At 51.2% G+C, this 23,401-nt stretch overlaps 1 protein-coding gene across 4 annotated transcripts in view; it reads left to right on the forward strand.

Moving 5' to 3' along the window:
• The window catches only part of PLEKHA6 (pleckstrin homology domain containing A6), a 129,724-nt gene that overhangs the window by 24,693 nt on the left and 81,630 nt on the right, over positions 1–23,401 (forward strand). For 3 of the 4 annotated variants that reach the window (XM_074936390.1, XM_074936391.1, XM_074936392.1), the window contains exon 1: positions 12,696–12,839. The exons of the other annotated variant lie outside the window; for it this stretch is intronic. The gene's annotated coding sequence lies outside the window, so the exon portion shown is untranslated. Of the gene's footprint in view, positions 1–12,695; positions 12,840–23,401 lie in introns of those variants that run through there. 4 annotated transcript variants of the gene reach the window in all.

The raw sequence follows: 23,401 nt of genomic DNA on the forward strand, positions 1-23,401 counted from the left end.
CTTGGGTGGGAGGGGGCACTTCTGCCTCTTGACTGGTTCAGCCTTTGGCCTCTCTGCTGGCTTTGCAGACAAAGGCGGGGGGGCAAGCGGGATGTTGGTTTTGGGGGATGGGGACGCTCGCCTAGTGAGAAATGGGCTGAGAAGCTGGGGTGCAGAGCTCTGCCTTGCCATGGCCAGCTGAAGCAGCAGCAGGGGCTACCGTAACCCCTGCCTCCCAGTCGGCTCTGGGGGTGCAAAGGAGGATGCTCCCTGGCCCTATCAGCAGTCAGATGGTTGAATCTAGGGCAGATGGTGGATCTCTTCAGTGAACAGGCCCATTCTGTTACCAGGAGCCCAGCTCCCCACTGTGAGCCGAGCTCTGCTTTGGAGCAGCCACAGGGACCTCAAGGCTGTGATGGCAGGAATGACCCTTCCTGGGTGCTTGGGGATCGCTGGTGGATTGGTTTACTAGCTCAATGCAGTCACTGGGGCATCTCCTCCCTGGGATGCTCCCCGTGTATTCAGTGCTTCATCCACTTAAAAACAGGTGGAGGAAACAGTCTGGTGGAGGCTGAGAGACTGGTTCATGTTGGCTGTGGGTTTTTGAGGGGCTTCCTTTTAATATCTCAACAGACAGTGGACAGAGCACAGGGCTGGGCATTGAGAACCCTGGCAGCTAGAATCCGGGTTCTGCCACTGACCCTGGACCAGTCTGGTCTGTATCTGTTTTCCCCTCAGGCAAAAGAGGCGTGGTGGAGAGGGGCATGTCTCGGCTGTGCTTTGAACACAAACAGGCCTGTATTATTTTTATTGTTGTTTGTTTATGGAGATAACCATCCAAAACACCCATACTGAAAGCTCCAGGCACCCGAACAAGTAAACATACGGCTGCACCTGATGACAGTCCCACAGCAAAAAACAATTGCGTGAGACTTGTGAATCAACTCGGCCAACCAGTACATCAAACCAGCCCCTTTAGCCCCCTCCATTGGGAACAAAAGCCTCGGCCTTATCCCCTGACCCGTTCCAGGAGAAGTGGTTTTTGCAGCGTGCCCATAGCCTGGTCTATTTCAAGCTTCTTATACCATTAACGGTGCAGCGAGGCTGGGAATGGAGCCGTGCAGTAGCAGACGCTCAGAAGGGCAGCGTCCCTGGAGTCCGTGGGTTTAGATCCAGGCCGTATCTATCCAGTGCTGCCTTTCTGTGCATCCACTGAGCAAACGCTCATTGATGCCGCACAGGGTTAATTGTGTGGCAGAGAAAGGCAGCATTAGACAGTAGAGCAGTCAGCCAGTGCCAAGCGCTGGGTAAATGCTCGCTATTATTAAGGCAGGGCTGTGCCGCTCATCAAAGCTGCCACCTCTCATTTTCTTGCCAAACAGTAAGAGCCTCTGCCGGGCAGGGAGGTGCGAGTCTCTTCCTTGCTGTCCATATGGGGGCTAACTGTGCAATTTCCTTCTTTACATCATTCCGTGAGAGCGGGGGGAGTCGCCATGCCACTCACTCCCCGCAGGTACCACATGCGGGCGATAGGGTATAGTCTGACTACTCGGCCCCTGCCTGGCCTCTGTGATTTTGGTTTATTTGTCTCGCAGCAGCTAGAGGCTCCAACTGAGATCAGGAGCCCCTTGCGCTAGGTGCTGTCAGTACCCATTGCAAGAGACTGTTTCTGCCCCAAAGAGCTTATGCTCTAAATCGACAAGGCAGACAGGACTGGGGGGAAAGGAAGGATCATTTTACAGATGGGGAGCTGAGGTACAAAGAGAAGAAGTGAGGAAATCTGTTGGCAGAGCCAGGCTTTGAAACTTTCAGACCTCCTGAGTCCCAGTCCAGTGCCTGGCCCACATGGCCATTCTGCTTTTTTGCTTCTGGTTGATAAATTCCCTGGGGTGGAGACTGTCTCTCTAGGTACCTGGCACAACCAGTTTCAGAGCCTGATCGGGACCTTTGGGTGCTATTGTAACAGAAATATTTAATAATTAGTCTCAAATGAGGTGACAAATCCCTATGACAGGACTATACTTGCAACATAAAGGGAATTTCTCTAATGGGCTTCCTGCCTTTCCCTCTGTCTGTCTGGCAGAGAAAGGCCCTCAGCCTTTTGTGTCCTGCTGGACTTAATGAGACCTCCCTGATCTGGCTGCAGGGCTGAGGCAGCAGAAGAACCCTGCACCCCAGCAGAGTCCTGTAGCCTGGTAGCTGGTTGCACACACCCTCTTCTGCATAGTCTACGCACCTGACCAGTACGTATGGAGAAGTACAGTGCTGTTCTCCTCTTTGCTGGTGGATGGGTGGCTGACAGTGAGCTCTGGAATAGGATGTCCTGAAAAGGGGCTCCCTTTTCCTCCTTGTTCTCATGAGCCTGTGCATCACACCTATCCTCGCCAGCCAAAGATGGCTGGTTGGAACGCCTGTGTGTGTGTGTGTGTGTGTGTTTCGACACTGCCAGGAGTGGTCCCCTGTGAGCAAACCAAGGCTCATCCCTTCTCTTCACCTTGGTTCGCCCTACTGATGGTCGCTGTTGGGGGATACCGGGAGAGGTTGAGGAGCTAGAGATACAGCAGAGGTCTGGTGGGGAAGTTGGAGAGCAGAGACGTCAGCCCTCTGGGGAGGAGTCACCATTACATCTGGGAGGTTCCAGCTACAGAAACTGGGGCAGCCAGGGCCGCGAGCCAGATCCCTCCATCAACGCTCCCTTTCACTCCCTGCTGGCACCGGCTCCCTCAGCCTCCAGGGCCATTAGAAATCTCCTCAGACGCGCCGTTCTCATTTACCCTGGGAACGTCCGGCCGCCCAAGCCCCTGTCCGGTCGGGGAAGAACTCTGGGGGCCATGTTCAAGTAGAAGGAGCGAGCTGTTCCCAGCCCAAAGGTCATGGGCCGCTGCCCCACCACCCTACATGGGCACGCCCTGGCACTGGCCAAAGCCAGGGGAAGGCTTGTTGGCTGAATCCCAGCCCCTTAAATGGCATTCATCAGCGTGTAAGTCTGGCAAAGCTGTAAATAGCAGTTTTATGTGCCTGCGTTCTCCCTGCCCTCCAACCAATGACACCATGTGCTTCTGGGACCCTGTGGAAAAGGGCTATAAAGAGGATTGCAAAGGGGATAGCCCCATTTTACAGGTGGAGAAAGCAAGGGACAGTGAGGCAGTAGCTCTGTGGGGAATCAAGCCCATTTCTCCTGACTCCTGTGCTCTAACCATTAGACTGCATGCTCTCTCCGCAGCACACAGAGATAGCAGCAGTCTAGGACTTGGAAATAGATGCTGCCTGGTTTTAATCCCTACTTTGCTGCTGATGTGCTGTGTGACATTGGGCAAGGCCTTTCTGTGCCTCGGTTTCCCTAGTGGGGATAATGACTCTCACCTACCTGACAGTGTGAAGTAGAATTAGCGAAAGCCTGTACGGTGCTTTGAAGCCATGCTTAGTGTGTTTTACACAACCAAGGCCCAATCCCGTTCTGTTACACGGGTGTAAATCTGGAGTAACACCTGGAGAGGAGGCCTGGATCAATGAAGCTTGTTGGAACAGCTTGGGATCTACATTCGGGTGATCAGATGTCCCAGTACTGGGGGCTTTGTCTTATATAGGAGCCTGGTTTTTCAGACTTGCTATTTGGTCACCCAAATGTATGTTGGTGTAACAGAGAGTAGCACATGGCTCCCATTTGGCCTCTCCAGGCATGCACCTACACCGGCACCTCACTCTCCCCTCAGCAATCCTGTGCCATACACACTTGCATACCAGCACGCGCATGGATGTTTGAACACACACACGGGCATGCATGCGGACACATGGATTATGCAGCCCGCGGGGACAGCTGCCCTGGAACAAAAATCTCTTGCCTTCACTAGCCTGCATTCCGGTGGGAATCAGGAGCCGTAAATCTGCCAGTGGGTGACACGAGGTGAGAGGCACATTCCTCCCTCGCACCTGCCCTTCCTGGGGCTGCCTATCTCCCCAGGCGAGTGGCGGGGAACCCTGCACCTGCTGCTGAGCAGGCACTCAAGAGAGCCCAAGCTGTGACCAGCTGGGTGAGCGTCCTGCCTATCCAAAGCCAATGGTCCCCAGACACTCCCTGTGTTCCTGTGATAGGCCAGTCACTGCTGCTGGAGAGCTCCATGCACACAGAAGCTGCAGCATTGGATTGACTGGGGACCCTGCACTGGTATGGACTCCATCAAGAAGAACATGTGTTCTGTCAAAGGCATGAGAGCTGGAGGAAGGGTCGGCTGAAATGTGACCCTATTTGGCTGGTTCCTTCTGTCCCAGCCCCACCTCCCTCTTTAGAAGCTTTGGGGGAGTTTTCCTCCGTTTCTCCTTTTAATCTCAACTTTACAAACTGCTATTCAGGACAGGGGATGGCAGAATCCCCGGAGCCCAGTACTGATAGTTCGGTTTATTTATAGGCTGGGATAGGCACTTAGAGGCTAACTTGTTTTTTTCCCATTCCCCCCCTCCCCACCCACGCAATTCGAGAGGATGGGGCTACCTCATACCCGGGACGAGGGTGCCAAACTCATGGTTTCTGCATTGCTAGTTCATGCCTGCTTAGCATTCCTGTGCCAGTCATTAGAGGCCACCTGTGTGCAGGCGGAGAAGCCCGGAATTGCTCTGCCCAAGTGGGGAGACCTGATGACTGGCACAGCAGCATCGCAGCGCCGGGCCAGCACTAGCAGTGAGCCGAAGGATCAGTGGTGCCCAGGACATTGCAAGGCTGGAGTTCTTGACCATCCTGAAGGCGCAGTCAAATCGCAAGGCCATTCTCCCTCCTCTCCCCCCACTATTTCTGCTGCTGGGGGAAAGCATTGTCCTAAGGTTCAGTGTACATTTTGTCAAGTATCAGAGGGGTAGCCGGGTTAGTCTGGATCTGTAAAAGCAGCAGAGAGTCCTGTGGCACCTTATAGACTAACAGACGTATTGGAGCATAAGCTTTCGTGGGTGAATACCCACTTTGTCGGATGCATGTAGTGGAAATTTCCAGAGGCAGGTATAAATGTGCAAGCAAGACTCAGGCTAGGGATAACGAGTGTACGTTTTGTCACCATTGAGCTGGTTCAGCGGCACACGTGGCAGGGATGATGGGAGCCCTAGTGCAGACAGGGCACCTGCAGCAGACAGGGGACTGTGGTGGAGCCAGTTCACACCTGCTGAGGGTGTGGCCTGTAGTTTAGCGTAGGCAGAGCCTGTGGCGGGAGGGCTGCCAGGCAGGGGAGTGCTGGTTTGTGGCTGACTGGCAGGCAGCAGGAGCATGTGTAATAAACAGCGGAGTGATTTGTTTAAGAGCCTGCCAGTGGTTGCTAGGGAACCCGATGCCTTTTCTCCTTGCTCGGCGCCCGGGTGGCTCTGCTGCTCTGGCAGTTGTGTGTGTGGGAGCCCGGGACTGGAATAGCAAGGGGGCTGCGGGGCAGGGTCGAGGGGCATGGGCAGACCTTGCCAAGTACCTGCCTTCCCAACGTCAAACCCTAGTGTAGACAGGGCAAGCAATACTAACGCCTGTTAGCTGGCGGTGGTGATCCGGAGGGAGGAAGTCTAGACTTCAGCTTGACTATCTTAGCTCCCTGCCAGAGTCTACACAGGAGTGTTAGCATGGGTTGGCTAACCCCCCCCCCCCCCTCAAAGCCACACCTTTGAATCTCCATCAAGACATGTCTCTAATCTAGACAGACCCTGTATCTGGCTCATTAGCCACAACAGGGTGTCCCTCTCTCTGATCCGGCCCCATCCCAGCGGGCCCATGTTAGCTTGGGTCCATCACCCCCGAGTACTCTTCGTCAAACACTGTAACGTTCCCTAGCCAAAGCCTCTTCGGTCTCTCTCCCCCATCACTTGTACTGTCTCTCTGTTTCTCCTCTGCAGGCCCAGGGCCCTGCTTGGCTGAGGCTGCCTCTGTCCCAACATGCCTTGGTATTTGCCTGCAGGCTGCCCCGAATGCCAGGCCTTGCCAAGCCACCCCCACATCCCTACAGCCTGGACTGGTCTGATTCTGGTGCTTGTCATAGCCTGATGCAGCATGGCAGAGCTGCGCCCCCATGCCTATGGGATGGGGGTTCACAGAATCCTAGCATTTAAGGCTAGACGGGACCCCCAGATCATCCCAGTCTGCCTCCTGTATACATCACTAGCCACCAGCACCCACACGCTAAATCCAGCAACCAAAACAGAGCCAAGTAGTACAGCCCACAGGAGCCTAGTCTATGTGCCACAGGCAGAGAACAAGAGGGGCCAAGGTGCACCAATGCCTGAGGCCCCTGCAATGCCGTTCAGCGCTAAGACTGTCTGTCAGATGAGCATGCCACTAACACCCAAGTCGCCATCACAGCCGTCACTGCTGCCCAATAGAGAGTGGGATTGTCAGTCATTTTAACACAGCTCCTGGTGCACGTGGGGCAGAGTACAAGCAGACAACTAACAGCAGAGGGGAGACGGCATTGAAGAGGGGAGGATGAGGGAGGGAGTGTGTCTTGGGTAAAGATTAAGGGATCTGGTGCCTTCTGGGGAGGGGAGTTCTCCTTCCTCTGCAGCATCAGCTCTTGGCCACTGCTGGAGGTAAGATACCTGAGTGGGTTTGCTGGGTGGCAAATTGTAGGCTGGAGAGGAGGGGCCATGGATGGCTGGGGCTGGTGTCTTTGGTCATCTCTCTTGCTCACAGTCCATCTGTGCATGGTGAGCTTGGGCCGCTGCACTCTGCATGCCCCTGCTCCCACATTCACCGTGTTCATTTTCCCTAGCACTGTGTATCCTTTCAGGTCGGCTGAACAGCAATGATGAGCTGTTCCGGGTTTTGTAAGTCTAATGCATCCTTGTTTTCCATTCCTACCTCCCCGAGGTGCACGCCACGCTCTCTTCCTGTCAAGGAGAATCGGCTGCCAGCTTGTGTGAGACAAATTGTTTGCTTTGGTGTTTTCTGAATCAAATAGATTGTCCTATTTGGAAACAACAAGCAACTGCTGGAGTGTGAATGTAATGAATTCTTTAAAGTGCATCAAAGTGAGGGATTGACAGTGAGAGCTGGAGCCAGGGGTAGAGCAAACAGGTGCTTTACAAGCTTCCTTGACTCAGCCCTGCCAGTGCTTCTCCATCCTAACCTCTTATTCCAGATGTACCTCTCCCCAGCTCTGCCAATGCACCTTTGTCCTGACACACAGCAACCCTCCCGATCCCAGTTCTTGGCTCTGCCAATGCCCCTCAATCCTAATGTGCTGCTTTCCCTGCCATCCCACCCCTCCTGGTCCTCTCCTGAGCAGGGACCAGATGGGGAAGGCCTAGTGGTTAAAGAACGGGACTGGCAGTCAGGAGTTCTGGATTCCAGCTCTGACATTGATTCACTTTGGGGCCTTGGGCGAGTCAGCTAACGCGTGCTCTTCTTGTGTGTAAATGGCGATGACAACGCTGCCCTGCCTCCCTGGGGAAGCTGTGAGGCTAAATCCATTCATACGGGAGGACGTTTGGAGGCCTTTGGCTTGAAGGGGCTACATGCAGAAAGGCCCGGTGTGGCTGTTTGTTCAGCCTGCTGTGCTCTGTGACGCAAACCACCAGTTCTGCATGGAACTAGACTGGACTCACGTTGCCAAGCCAGATTCCAGCCGGCGTCTCTAGGGAAAGGCGAGCGCACTAACTCTGTTAGCCACTGCTTTCCTCTCTTTGCCAGCCCTGGGAACAGCTTGTTTGGTGTCTGGACGAGGAGAGCTGTCTGCCACAAACCCCTTGGCAGTCGGCCGTTGATGTGGGACATGTCCCGATGTGCAGCCTGGGAGGTAGCCGGTAGGTGCTCGGCAGGGACGTGTCACTCCAACACGCTCCAGTGCTGTGGAGCGGCAAGCAACAACTTGGAATGAAATCCAGGGGACTAATGGGACTGGAGGCCTGTTTACGTGTGGGGCAAGTACAAGACCTTGATTTCCTCTCTCTCACATGTGCACACCAAAACCAAAAGGCGACTTCCATGTGTGGAACGGGGTGTGGAAGGGAGAGACTCTGGACCATGAATCAATTAAAATCCTTCTCATCTCCCTGTCCAGACACTGCCTAAATAATGAGTGACATAATTTAAACGGCTTTAAACCCCCCTCGACTCTCCTTGGAATCCCACTCCTGGAGGTCGAGACCTTGCATGCCAACTCTCGGCCTTGGGGAAACTTTTGCAGACAAGTTAGCTTCCTTAGATCCCTTTTAGGAGGGGTGCTTGATAGTGTGTAGCCTGACGGGCCCTTATCTTATCCCTCGTAATGCCTACATTATCGCTGGGCATTCCTGCCCGAGGCTGCAGGAGATAGGGGCAGCCTTGGGTTCACTCTAGGGCTTCCACCTTGTGTTTACTGTCTGGGCCCCGACTCGTCACATCTGGATGTTGCGCCATGAGCACCGTTGCGTCACGAATGCAGCCTTTCTGCATCGCACAGCACATTCGGGACATGCTGGGGAGAGGGGATACGGCTCCTCTCTGGTGCTGTCCCACTCCAGTACTCTCCCATGTACCTGGTACTGTACATCCTATAGCAAGCATTGCTCAGAAGTCTGGTGCTGAGTTCGGCTACAGCAGGGAAATGGCCTGCAGCCCTCATTCGAGCTACAGCTTTCTTAATGCTCCCAGCATCTAGGCATCAGGGGTGGAGGCAGCTGATTCAAAATTGACAGGGTCCCACAGCAAATGAGTGGCAGCCTTACAAACCAGGCCCAGATGTCCCTTGAAGCTGGGCTAATTCTGCCTGACCAGATACTAACCATCTGAACACCCTTCCTTGTGTCCCTAGATCAGCCGATCTCTTCCCGTTCCCGTCAGTGATAAGATTCCATGCTTGTTCCCTCTTTGGCTTTTATTCCTGATCGGCAGCCCCCACCTGGGTCCCTGGACAAGCATGGCCAAAGCATCTCTAGACTGATGTGCAGCACCCCCTGCCACTCCAGTTCGGAAACGCCTGTTCCTGCCGAACTATACCGACTATATTGCTCTTGCAGACCTATGATCAGCTGCAATGAAAATACCTGATGCTTGAGGCGGTTTGGTCTATTCCATGCTTGATGCAATCCGGTCCACTCCAAGGGCAAATTTGCTTTCCCAAGGTATTTTTACGAGCCCCAGGGATAAGCCCCCGGCAGCAGGGATAATTTAACAGCATTTGGGGACGCCAACCAAGACACAGAAATCCTCCAAACCCCCTTCCAATTTGGCAGAATTTTAGTAAAGACTTTCTGGATAAAGGGGGCCAACAGAGGGGCAGTAAAATTTACCTCACCCTTCCAAGGGCTAAACCAACTGAGGTAGCGACTGCCTGCTGCCCTGCAAGCGACGGGAACAGAGGTGAGCTCCAGAGTGAATGTATATCCGTCCATATGGATGTAGTGTCCTCCCTACCGCCCTCTCCCCTTAAAGGAGAGGCTGGGAAGGGGCCAGACTGGGCAACGGGCCAAGCTATTTGGCGTGGCAAGGTGGAGTTTATCCAGCTGATGCAGTTAATTAAGGACTGGCGTGTCTCTTTTTCCTTTGCGAGACATTAGCTGTCATCGAGCCGAGTAACCAGCCAGGTGGCTTGGGGGAGTCCTGTGAACGTCTCGGATGGGTGTCTACTCCCCAGGCAGCTCAGGCCAGTCCAACAGGGTTCTTCTCAGCCCAGCGTTGGCATCTGTTGCTCATAAGCAATGTTGCAGTTGTGTTTAGTGTGTGTGTCACAGCTCCTGGGAGGCCTACCTCACTTCACTACACGCCGCACAGACACCTAGCAAGAGACAGTCCCTGCACTGCAGAGCTGACAAATTGAAACATAGGAGACCGAGGTGGTATGATCACCCCCCATTTCAGAGTTGGGGACCTGAGGTCTGGAGAGAGAACGAACCTAGATCCTCCATCCAGTGCCATAGCCACAAGCCCATTCTTCCTCGCTCCCTAATTTGAACTGTCTAATGAAAGACACTAGGCACAGTCCAGTGTTCGCTGTTCAGCATAGGAGCCCAGGTGTACAGCTGTTCCAGCTGTGGGACATAGGTGAGCACAGCGTTTTGAAAACAGGGGAGGTGCCCGTCAAAGTCATTAGGTTTCCTAACTGTGCCAAGAGGCCAGGCAGGGTGAGTTCCCCATGAAACGAGCCTCCCTTGTGAGTGTCTTGGTTTCTTTTAGCGGAAGTGAGTGAGGATCGTTATAACATTGGCATGAGGAAATCTTGCAGGGTGTCTTGGTCGACAGCGTTAGCTCTCTACTTTGGGTATCAAAATGCCTTTGTTTATCTTGCTTAATTCTCTCTGTGGTCAGCGAACAGCTCTGGGTCATATGATGGCACATCAGCAGTACAACTAGAGCATATGAGTTGATGGAGCAAAGCGACAGCTCCCGGGAAAAGGCTGCTGGGAGAAAAAACTAAGCCAGCTCGCAGGTCTGAGTGATGTTCGTGCTGGAGAGCAATGGGCAGTGGCTCCTGCCTCTTCTGATCTCTGTGACTCCATCATGGCCATCTGGAGCCCCTCTAATGCCGGGGGAGCAATGGGACCAAGTGATGAAGGGACTCAGAGAGCTGGGTTCAGATCCTGGCTCTGCTGCTGGGTAACCTTGGGCAAGTCACTTCATCTCCTTGTGCCCTGAGTTTCCCATGCATAAAATGGGGATAATGATACTGACCAGGTTTGTCAAATGCTTTGGGATCTACGGGTGAAAAGTGCTACGTAAGAGCTACGTAATATTATTGTGATATCTCCAGCCTGGTGTGGTTTGGCCAAAGCTCTGACCACCTGCCCCTCTTGGAGATGCAGGTTTGGCTCTGAAATCCTGTTTCATTTGGTTGGTGCATTTAACATGCTTATGGACTTCCCAGGCTCTCAGGATCCTGGAATCTCCTTTTAACAGAATGATCACAGCGGCACCATCTGGACCCCGTAAATAATCTCAGAAAGAATAAGGTAGCATGGGGCTGAATTTGGATCCCACTGACCTCAAAGCCGTGGATTTTGATGGCAGCAGGGTTTGGGCTGTAGAACTCGGAGCTGGGAAAGTCCGGCTCGTAGGTCAGGTAGTTCTTTTCCTCTCCTGACACTACAGGAGAGTTCCCTCCAGCACCGGTGAATGTTTGTTTTTAGAAATACTGGATTACCGGAAAACCCTGTCGGATACTGGCCACAGGCTGGGGAGCAAGACGGATCTGCTGTTGGGCTGAAAAGCCATGTCAGATGAGCTCAGTGGCGCTTCGGAATGGAGCACCGGTCAACCTGACGCCACGCCGTGTATCTGGGCCAGCTGCTGTGCAGTTTGCAGACTGAAGGTCCTGTTTTAGAAAGAGGCACTATGATTGTCCAGGAGCTTTCATTGCAGTCTGAGAGCGAGCGCCAAGCTCACAAGCCCTTTGTGAGTCACTTCATTTGGGGTCCCGTCTTGCAGTGGGCTCGCCCGGTCGGGCTCTGAAATGGCGATAAGACAATATGCCCTAAGTAATGTAATATTAGTACATATAAATGCATACAGTGTATCATACAGTATAGATACTATTTCATTGCCTGAGAGAGGCAGCTCCATCCAGCAGCTAGAGCACTGGATAGTTCCCTCCTGGGATAGTTCCTGGGAGTTGGAAGACCTGTATCTTATTCCCAGCTCTGCCACTGACCTCGTGTGACCTTGGGCAAGTCACTTCCCCTTTTTTGCAACTCCGTTTCCTCACCTGTAAAATAGCATCGATGATACCGACTTTCCTTTCCAATGTGCTTTGAGATCTCTGGATTCTGGCCCTGTGGAGATCAATGACACAGATCCTCTGCTCAGTTTCACAGGGTCAGGATTTCACGCTTAGCAGTAGGCCATTAAAAAAAAAAATCTCACTGTGCCTCAGTTTCCCCTTCTGGAAAATGGGGGTGGCGATGCCATCACATTGCGGCGTTGCATGGGTGAGTTAATAATGTTTGGTCTGGACTTCAATGCTCTAGTTTGATGGAAGTGCCCGGTGGTGGTGTTGATATTAGTAAACATGACAGCTGTGCAGGTCAGAAATGTGCTGGAGTAAACACACTAGCTGCTGTTCCTTAAAACAGGACTCCGGAGCCCTGGGTTCTGTTTGCAGCTCTGCCATTGGGTGACCGTGGCTGTGGGTGAGTCACTTCTGTGTCTTGGGTCTCCTGTCTGTGAAATGGGCTTGGTGAGCCTTGCCCTCCTTCGCAAACTGCTTTGCAATCAAGAGCAGGATGTTTCTATCCTGGCAGCATGGTGGCTTGAAGTGGTTTCCGTCATATGCAGGGTTTAGTTTTGGTTCAATGGCTCTCAGCACCCCCACTGTACAAATGGTTCCCACCCCCCTGCCTGGCAGGCTGTGGAATCAGAGCTGTCCTCCAGGGGATATAAAACAGATCGGTTCCCTCAACGGCATTGGAGAAAACGGATGTCAGGTTTTGATTTTGTTCTCTGAGCAGCTTTCCTTCCAGAACTGATCCTGAGAAGACACAGGGGCGGATTGCTTTTTTTGACAGGTCTCTCTCTGCCCCCGCCCCCTGTGAATTTCATTGAGCGCCTATTTTCCAGTGGTACAGCTAGAGGGCTGCCTGATGTTACCAAGGAAGCGTGCAGGGGTGGCGTGAGAGCAGAATGAATGGGTGTGTGTGTGTGTTTATATATGACTGAGCCAACCTGCAGTTTCAGATTTCAAACCTCGCTTATCAGCCTTCCAGCCCCTCCAGCATTGGGACGGTCCTTTCTCACAGACAGCCCTACCAGGACAAGGAGAGACGCTGTTGCCACTTCTTTCCCTTCCCTTTTTCCCCCCTTTCCCCTTCTACCGGGAGCTTCCCTTGCTTTCCCAGCTCTGCCTCCAGTCCCTCCACGTTGGAGCCACAGGTTGGATTTTTAGCCCTCTCATTCCTTGGCATCGGCAGACGTGGCAGTCTCTGGAGTCGAGGTAAATCTGGGTGTCTGGTTCCCATGGCTGCCCTGACTTTGCAGCAGGGTATGGGGGTGACAGGGAATGTCCTGGGGGTCGATCTAGCACAAAGAGGATCTGCTGTCCGACAAAAGCGTGGGGGAAATGTTTTCCTAGGTGTTTGTAAAGGGCAGTGGTGCTGGAACAGTTTGTATAGTTGGGGGGCTGAGAGCCATTGAACCAAACTATAAACGCTGTATAAGATGGAAACCACTTCAAGCCAAGGGGTGTGGCAGCACCCCTAGTTCCAGCGCCTCTGGCAAAGGGTGGTGTGAAGACCGTTACATGGTTACAGTGCAGTCTGCTGCAGGCTGGGGTTCGGAAAGGATGTGCCTTGTCTGGGATTCCCCCTCAAAAGATGGCTGCAAGAGAGCCTTTCCCGGCACGTAGAGTTGCCTCCGGATTTTGAACATGCCAAAGTTTGTGGACCCGGGATTTTGGATTGGCCCACGATATAGATCGGCGGCTGTTTACCAAATTCAGACTTGTGTTCAGAAATGGAGGGCAGGGGGAAGGGAGGGAGAGACAAGCTGTTTTGTCTCACACCCCCTTTCTGCTGCCTCAGAGTGTAAGTTACACCGAATGCCATGTCGGTGCAAGCTAAAAGACTTTACTACTTACCCTGGTGTTTGGACTGACATACACCTGACTTGCAATGAACCCTGCTGTTTGTTGGGATTAGAAGTGCATGGGGCTTTAGCTATATAAAGTCTCTGCTTTGTGGAGTTTATATTTAGGTCTCCAACGGGTTAAACCACTTCATAGTGGGACTGAGATAAATGAAAGGTGTAGGAAGTGCCTAATAAGGCTGGCGTCTCTGAAAGAATGAGTAGAGTTATGCGCTATAGGGCGGGAGGTGAACATATGTATGCATAAAGCATTAACCTTACACTGCCTGAGATGTGTTGAGCAGAAATTGGTTCCTGTCTCTGCTCCAGAGTGTTCAGTGGCTTATGGCCCAGGAAGGGTCAATTTCTCTAGGGTAATTGACCATGCCATGGGGCGGGCAGCTGGGCTGTGGGCACATCATGCTGTAGGGGCTGCAGGCAGACTGTGGTTTGTGAAGGGCTGTCGGCTTGCTCTGAAAAAGATGTTCTACTGTCCGAGCCCGGTGAGCAAAGTCAGGCAATAAATCCAGAGATAAACACAGATACGGCTGAGATCTCTTGGCAGAACAGTTCAAGTCGGGCTCTGGTATAAGAGAGAGATCCAGCCTTTATTGACAGCTTTGATTATTCTTTGTGAAGTCTTTTCAGTGCCTCACAAAGGAGGAAGTGGGTGTGTAAAAAAGACAGACCTGTATGAAAGACATGCGCATGTACATATGATCAAGCCATATTGAGCTGTCAGACTGTCCGGTCGTCTGCCTTTTGAACTGACACTGGATAGGCTCTGGAGGCTGGCCATCTGCAGCCACTGAGGGGCAACCCCAGGGCACAGTCCCCAGCCTCACTCCTTGAAGCAGCCTGGTGTTCCCTCTGTTAATAAATTGGGGACTATGTGGCTAGCTGGTCAGCTCCAACCATCCGGTTAGAATGGTTTCCCCCATACAGCCAGGAGCTGTTCCCAATCCATTTGATAACTCCTCCTTCTCTCCCCCTGGTCTTATACAAAGCAGCAGGATACTGGGCTTTGCAAGCAAAACTAGTGGCTGCACCTTGTAAACATTAAACAGTACTCCCAGCCCATGGTGCCGTTCAGGACTGGCCCCTCCATTTTACAGGCTAGGAAAACGGAAGTGACTTGCCCAAGGCTTCGTACCAAGTCTGTGTTGAAACCTGGACTAGAACTCTGTTGTTCCTAGGTCCTTGTGTTGGCCTGCTTTAATATATACATGATTCGTCTTGCGGTAGCCCCTAGGAGCTCCAGTCATGGTCCAGGACTCCGATGTGCTAGACACTGTACAAACACAGGACAAAAAGACAGACCCTGCCCCAAAGAGCTTACAGTTTTCCATCATTGTTCCAACTTGAAGTTCTAGTGATGGCACAAACCCCAAGATCAAAGTTTAATTGCCCAGAACCTGCCTCCCTCCGGCAAAATAAACGTAGCCTTCATGTTTTCCTGTAACCCAGACAAGGTGGGCGGTTACATGATACTTTATAAATACTCTGGGAATGCAGTTCTCCACTGTAACCATCCAAATTAGGGCTGGCCAAGAAATGGTTTTCCTGTCCCATGAGAATTTTTGACATTTCAAAAAACTCTCCTGTCCCAAATCAGAAGGGAAAGTCAAAATCCTGACAATTTTTGCAAACCGAGATCCTCAGTGTTTTTGGTTCAGGTCAATTGAAACATTTCATTTCAATTTCAACCTTTTTTTTAACCTTTCAGTGTAAATTATGAAAATTTCTAAATGAAAAGTCATTTCACTCAACCCCCGCCCCCAAAAACTTTCCAGTTCAGTGTTAGAAACAGGATGTTTCGACAATCTCTAAACTCTTTTTACCAACGTTTTTCAAAGCAGGTGTCTTGTTGAACCACGCCCGGTTTTGCAAACAGTTTTGGTTTTGATGAATTGGCAAAAAAACCAAAACACATTTTGGGGCAAAGAAACCAAAACACATTTAGGCAAAATTTCTGACTAGCCCTTGTACAAATGTGTACCGGTTATAGCAGAGACTGCAGTGTGGTGTGCTTTGCTGTACTCTGTTGTTTCTGCTTTCTAAACCCTTTAGAAATGGAACCTCTGGTATAAAGGGTTAATAAACGATGACCACCCTACTATAGGCATGTTGCAGACACGAGTAGCATATATGCGAGATGGTTGTAAGCACGTCAGAAGACAGTTATAGACAACACGCTGACATCTGAGAATGGATTACTGTTTATAAAAACCTCTATTGATCATTGATTTAACCCTTTAATGACTGCTTAGAAATGGAACCTTAATGCCAAGCTCTTATATGGCACTTTCCCAGCAGTAGATTTCATAACACTTTACAAAAGAGGTCCGCATCATTATCCCAGTTTCACAGATGGGGAAACTGAGGCACGGAGCAGGGAACTGATATGCCTGAGCTGACCCAGCAGGTCAGAGTTGGGAATATGTCTCCTGAGTTCCAGTCCAGTGTTCTATCCAATAGGCCACACTGCTCAGACAAGAAATCATGGTGAGCAGTATCTCTTTATAAGGGAGACTCCCTAGGGGAAGGTGAGGCTGAGGGTTGATAACCTGTGTTAGCCACCCAGAGACTGGGGTGTATATGTGGACCATGGGATCTCCTATAGCGCTCCACTCCCATTGGAGTCATTGGCAAAATGCTCATTGAAGTCAATGGGGCAGAGCTAGGCCAATGCTAAGTGCTTCCAAAAATCCCACCTGTAGCTGCTTCTTTCTCCTCTTGCTTAGGCAGAGTAGGTATGAAGTGCACTAATTCCCTGGCCCCGGAGATGACTGAGTTGCTCGCCTTGTTGGGCTCGAAAATGTCCTGACTGCTACTAACACTCCTGCCTGGGGAAGCGAAGGACAAATCCAGCCTCCTGTCCATCCATCGCTGCAGGGGACAGGAAGGAACTGTACCCCATTGGGCCCAGCATGGCCCGATGCGGAAGGGTTTGCTTCCCTCCGAAGCATCGAATATCGGCTGGCAGATCCCGCAGGGCTACATTCCCCACCCCCGTGCTGTCATATTGCTGCTGGGATCAGTGTTTTCATTAGGAAAAATCCTTTATTTCTTGCAATGCAGCAGGTTGGTTGGATTTCAGTTTTGAGAATGGCCTGGAACATTGTCCATGAAGACTCAGGGAGGGGGCGGGGGAGAAACATGTCTGCCCTCCCCTCTCCGAGAACCTCGAAGGGCCGGCGTCAAGTAGTGCAGGGAGGGGAACCTCTGTCCCAGTTTTTAATTCCCATCCACATACTGTGCTTGTCCTTCCCCAAATCTGGTTTCAGTCTGGCTCATCGGGCTGACAAGGTTAAGACACATCAGTTTCATAGCCAATGGTACACAAGGCAGTGATGTGGCCAGCATCGCGTCCGACCACCTTTGACTGGCCTAACCTGATGGACCAGGTACCCATTTTGTAGCTAGGTGAACTGGAGGTGACCTTTCAGTGTGAGATCACGTCAGACTCAAATTCACAACCTTCAGGAATGCTGTCAAGCGCCTTAACCACTCAGCCACCGTGCCTCTTGGAGCCGCATCAAAGCCAGGCGCCATCCGCAAGGCTCCTGGGGTTTGTTGCCGAAGCCTTGCGTGACTCTAGCGCAAGCCCGACTCTCCGATCCACTTTGTTTTCTTACTAGCCCCCTCCCACCGTCAGCATGCCCTGGGAACTCGGGGCTGGCTAGGGCCTTGGCTGCACACCAGGTTTGCCCCAAGTCCAGCCCCTGGCATAGCCACGCTGGTGCAGACGCCTGGTGCATGCGGCAACGCTGCAGTGTGGCGAATGCTAGGCTACAGCAGTTCACGCTAGGGGTTTGGCAAGACCTGACTTCATGCAGGAGGTGTCTTTGGTCACTGGCAAGCAGGAAACCTGCCTCTAGGGAGGCAGTGGCCACTGTGCCCCAAGGCAAGCAACCCATTAGGGCAGCGTCTGGTCTTTTATCTCCAGGTGCCATCAAGATGATGAGGGCAGCAACTGCCACTTACCTTGCCTGGTTGTGTCAGCTCTCGGTGAGCCAGCCCGTGATGTGTGACTGGTGCCATTTGAATCATAACACTTCCAGAAAACAAGGGGCGGCCCTGGGTTTTGAAAGAGGCTGCCACCTTTTTCTTTTCTTTTCTTTTCTTCCTTCTGTTCTCCTCCCTCTCTGCAGCCAATTGGCTCTCCAGGCTGGGGCTTGTTTGCCAACAGTGGACTTCCCTCCCATGCCACAGGTGGGTTTGCAGGGCCCTTGCCTATTTCTGGCAGCAGGCAGTCGTGTCGTCGTCCCCCCCCCGTACGCCCAGCTCTGCTCTGATTATGATAATCAGGTGAGGAATGCAGCTAGGTGGTGTTTTTCTTCCTAGTTCTTCCAGTCATTTAAAGGGCTGCTCGGCCCCAGGACTGTTAGAACTGTTAGAAGGCCTAATCATTAAAGCTGCCCATAACCGCTATCCTTAGGCATGCTCAGGGGGTTAGATCTTCACACCAAACTTAAAATCACAGCCAGACAGGTCTGCGGACGCTGATTCAGGTTGGACACAAGCAGGCGTCTCTTTCCAGCCTGTTTCCTCTTTTACTTGGTGGTGGTTTGGGGGCAGAGCAGGGCCATGGGCGTTAGGACAGTGACTAGGTTTTGAGGTCAGAAGGGACAGGACAATCCCCAATCTGATGCATAACACAGGCCAGAGAATGCCACCCCAGCTTCCTGCATCGCGTCCGGTGGGTTCTGCTTGAGTATAGCTGTGAGGATGGCACTGGTGATCTTGAGGAAGATGAGCACATGGTGTCCCCCACCCCGTGCATGGGAGGTAAGCAGGGTGTGAATGCAGGACCTTCAGAGTTGCAGCACTTGAGCTAAAGGAGACCCCTGCATGCGCACATGCTCAGTCCTCCCAACCTCCCACGTGTCCATGAATTAGGTCTGTATCCTTGTCCCCATTCTACGGAAACACACTGAGGGGAAGTGACCTGCCAACTCCCTCCACAGCCAGAGGAGGCAATAGTTTCCTGGCTCCTGGTGCTGTGCCCGGACCTGTGCCCCCTGCCTTTGTAGGTGAAAATCCCGCTTTTAGTTCCAGCACTTCCACTGTGTGATCCAACAGCAAGTTACTCCCCCGCTCTGTGCCTCATTTTCCCCTACTGTAAAATGGGGATAACAATCCTGGCTCATCTCGCAGGGGGGGTGATGAGTCGGAAGAGTGGCAAGCGTGACTGTGAATTAGGAATCTCCCTTTGAAAGCCTCCATGATTTTGCATGGGCCTGGCAAACCATAAGGGCCCAGTCCTGAGAGGTGCTGAGCACCTGCAGCCTCAATTTCTCAGGACCTCTCAAACCTGGGTCCTTTTCAGCTGCTATAGAATCTCTGCTGGTGATCCAGCACTTGCGTGCTTGCATTGCGGTGGTAGGTTCTAGGCACTAATTCGAGTCTGATTGGGTGTTGCGAAGATGCCCATGATTCACAGGGCACCGTACATCTCAGTCCCAGCTACACCCTGTCCCCTTTGCACCCACCTAACTCTGTATCATGCTGCTGCCTGGTGTTAAACCCTGTACAGTCACAGCTTCTGTGATCAAAGGGCATGGCAGACCAGTGGTAGCTATAAAGTCAGGCCCACAAACTGTCCGTGCAATGTCTCTGCACCGAAGGCAGCAAGTAAATTGCTGATCTGGCCCTGACGCTTCTTTTAATGACCGGTTTGAGCCCCAGTGCTCCAAGCCTTGGGGCACTGAGAGTGTTTAATGACCAGCTAGGAGAGCTGCTGGCTCAGTATAATTATTCCAGGCTGCTTATTTATCCTGCATCCATTGGTGGGGTAGCTGTGCTCCTTGCAGAAATTGAAGTGAAGTGGCCCAAATCGAAACCATCCTATTTATCTAAGGTACTTATATGGTTTTCATCACCGTAGTAACTGAGCACCTCACACTCTTTAACACCCTTCTGATGTAGAGCAGTGCTCTGATGGGGAACTGAGGCACAGAGAGGCAAAGTGACTTGTCCAACATCACACAGGAAGTCTGTGGCAACGCAGGGAATTGTGGGACACCCAGTTCTTCCCAAGTCTGAAGCTAGACTGTCCTTCCTCTGTACTATTATTATTATCCAACGTCTACCATCCCTGGCCATGCGCAGGATAAATGCACTCTGGCTATAGGTCTTGTCCAAACTAGGGGCTTTTAGCCACGCTTGTAGCTACATCAATGGAAACCTCTAGTGTAGACACTGCACTGGTGTAAGATACGGCTTGCAATGGTGCAACTTACCATGACTGCAAACCACATTGGTGCGGTGCATCTACACTAGAGGTTTACACTGGTGGCTAAATACCCCAGTGTAGATGAAGCCAAAGTGCACTGCACTCTTAACAGCAGCCGTGCTCTGGCTCTGGACCAGAAGAGGGAGTAAATTCCAGAGCATAGGGCTTTCCTCTAGGGACACTGCTGTCCATCCCTGGAGTTCAAACTTTGCGACCGATGGCTGTAGGGGCAAAGAGCATCTTACAAACACAGAGGAAGGGAAGGTATCAGTTATCTGTCCCCAAGAGAAATACCGTGACTGACCAGTGTGTGCAACACAGCCGTCTAGGGGATGAGACTGGAATGGCTCAGCTGTGTCGTGTATCCCCTATACACCCAAAAAGAGTCACCTTTGGTTCAAGCTGTGAAGTTCTGTGCTTTTGGAGCAGGAGGGCCTGAATTATTATCCCTGCTGCTGCCATGAAGTTCCAACTGCCCTGGGGCATAGCCCAGCAGCTAACATGCCTAGCAGTCTCAGATTTGTTACAATGCCACACAAAAAGAAGAGATCAGTTGCTAGCATTGGGAGCAGGCAGCGTCGGAGAACAGGTTGACTCTGGAAGGCTGAGCAGGTGTGAGGGTGGAGAGATGAGCTGTGTGGAAGGAGACATGAAGTCATGCTCTAAGGAAACACCCAGCCGAGATGATTGGGTGGTGCGTAGGAGGAAATTAGCTGAAATGCAGGAGGGATCCAGGCAGGGTAAAACTTGCAGGGTGAGGGCGAGACCATGGCCTGGTGCCTTTAACACTCAGAAAGAGGGAGTATTTTTCAGACTCTTCTTTCTTAAAAAACAAAGTGCTGAGGTCATAGTGGTGCTCGTCCCACCCCTTCAGTCTCTGCAAAAATGGGCCGAGCTATTTATATGAGCATGAGGCACCCAGTGCTGGGGATGGGCCAAAAGGCTGAGGAGGGGAACGCCTTGTTTTCATTCACAGAACTAGTCCACTCGCAGTAAATATGCGTGGAATGCTATGAAATTCCTAGGTCATGTGATTAATAGTCTTTAGCCAATCAGATCCCAGCATTCAAAAGATGTGTTTAGTGATGCCTCTCTCTCGATTTAAATGCTGTCTCCTTGCACTTTGGGTAAAGCGATGCTGGGGGTTTGTTTGGTTGCTGTGTACAGTGCATCTGGTTTATTGAAGACTCCTGGTATGCTTATTTCTTTTTTATGTATGGAAATTGTAGTCCTTGTATGTTAGCAACTCTCATGATTTTATTATGAGTCTCACAATATTTGGTATTTTTCTTAAATCCCCAGCTGTTGGAATCAGGTTATTAGCTGAGGAGCTCTGTTTTTTTAAAGTCTGGTTTTTAGCTCTTGTGGTTGCAGAGAAAATCTTTAAAAATGTGACCCCAAAATATTCCAGCACTAAAAGGCGAATAAAGGAACCCAAAATACGTTATTTTTTCAACCTCCCGATTTTTGAGCAAATCTTCTCATTTTTGGTGGGGCTAGAGTCCTGATTTTTGAACTCTTTTAAGTTCAGATTACAGAAAGTGGCTGCAAGGAAAAACAACAGTAATGTCTCCCTGAGAGAGAGCGCGCACAGTGTGTTGCATCTCCTTTGTAATAAGCTGCAACAGCTCTGGGAACAAACATGGCTGCTTTCTGTATGTCCTGGCACTACATGTCACAGTTACATTGTTCATAGATTCTAAGGCCAGAAGGGACCACTGGGACCATGTAGTCTGACCTCCTGTGTAGCACAGGCCAGGGAACGTCACTGAAATAATTCCTGATTGAATTCGAGCCGTTCTTCTAGAAAAACATCCAATCTTAATTTAAGAACTGCCAGTGATGGCACATCCAGCACAACCCTTAGTAAGCTGTTCCAATGGTTAATTACCCTCACTGTTAAAAACATATATACCTTATGTCCAGTCTGAATTTGTCTAGCTTCGACTTCCAGCTGTTGGCTCTTTTTGTCTGCTATACTGATGAGCCCATTATCAAATATTTGTTCCCTATGAAAGTATGTACAGACTGTGATCAAGTCACTCCTCAACCTTCGTTTTATTAAGGTGAATAGGCTCAGGGAGCTCAATCTATCATTATACGGTATGTTCTATCACTATACAGCCCGTGAAATGCACTGGAGTAGAGTATGCTGATAATAATCCACCATGCTTTATTATTCTTTCACTCAAAACACAGACACATCCAGCTTGCTGCTACGAATTCTGGGTTTCAGAGTCCACCAGCCCCTTCTTGCACTAAGTCTCATAATTGGAATTGCTACTGGAAGTACTCTGGGCCCACTTCTGCCCTCAAACACATGCTCACCACTCCCATCGCAGTCAGTGGGAGTTGTATGCACGTGTTGAACTTGCACACCCAGTGTGTGTGTGTGGCCATGTTACAGAATCCATTGCAAGTTGTTCAGTGTCCACGAAACCAGATGACCAGAGTCAAAACTGTGAGAACCTCCCCACAAATAAGTGTGTGTGTGTGTGTGTGTATGTGTGAGAGAGAGAGAGAGAGAGAGACAGCCATGTACAGGAAACCATTGTGTTACCAGTAGAACCTGCTTGTGTGGAGAATTTGATGGCCAATCTAGGAACCTCACTGCCAGGGATGAGTATAAAAATATTGCTCGGGCATGCAGGAGTGAAATCAGGAAGGCCAAATCACATCTGGAGTTGCAGCTAGCAAGAGATGTTAAGAGTAACAAGAAGGGTTTCTTCAGGTATGTTGGCAACAAGAAGAAAGCCAAGGAAAGTGTGGGACCCTTACTGAATGAGGGAGGCAACCTAGTGACAGAGGATGTGGAAAAAGCTAATGTACTCAATGCTTTTTTTGCCTCTGTCTTCACGAACAAGGTCAGCTCCCAGACTACTGCACTGGGCAGCACAGCATGGGGAGGAGGTGACCAGCCCTCTGTGGAGAAAGAAGTGGTTCGGGACTATTGAGAAAAGCTGGATGAGCACAAGTCCATGGGGCCGGATGCGTTGCATCCGAGAGTGCTAAAGGAGTTGGCGGATGTGATTGCGGAGCCATTGTCCATTATCTTTGAAAACTCATGGCGATCCGGGGAAGTCCCGAACGACTGGAAAAAGGCTAATGTAATGCCCATCTTTAAAAAAGGGAAGGAGGAGGATCCTGGGAACTACAGGCCAGTCAGCCTCACCTCAGTCCCCGGAAAAATCATGGAGCAGGTCCTCAAGGAATCAATTCTGAAGCACTTAGATGAGAGGGAAATGATCAGGAACAGTCAGGATGGATTCACCAAGGGCAAGTCATGCCTGACTAATCTAATCGCCTTCTATGAGGAGATAACTGGTTCTGTGGATGAAGGGAAAGCAGTGGATGTGTTGTTCCTTGACTTTAGCAAAGCTTTTGACACTGTCTCCCACAGTATTCTTGTCAGCAAGTTAAAGTATGGGCTGGATGAATGCACTATAAGGTGGATAGAAAGCTGGCTAGATTGTCGGGCTCAACGGGTAGTGATCAATGGCTCCATGTCTAGTTGGCAGCCGGTATCAAGCGGAGTGCCCCAAGGGTCGGTCCTGGGGCCGGTTTTGTTCAATATCTTCATAAATGATCTGGAGGATGGTGTGGATTGCACCCTCAGCAAGTTTGAAGACACTAAACTGGGAGGAGTGGTAGATACGCTGGAGGGTAGGGATCGGATACAGAGGGACCTAGACAAA

This window comes from Natator depressus, chromosome 21, assembly GCF_965152275.1.
Source record: "Natator depressus isolate rNatDep1 chromosome 21, rNatDep2.hap1, whole genome shotgun sequence".
Taxonomy (NCBI): domain Eukaryota; kingdom Metazoa; phylum Chordata; order Testudines; family Cheloniidae; genus Natator; species Natator depressus.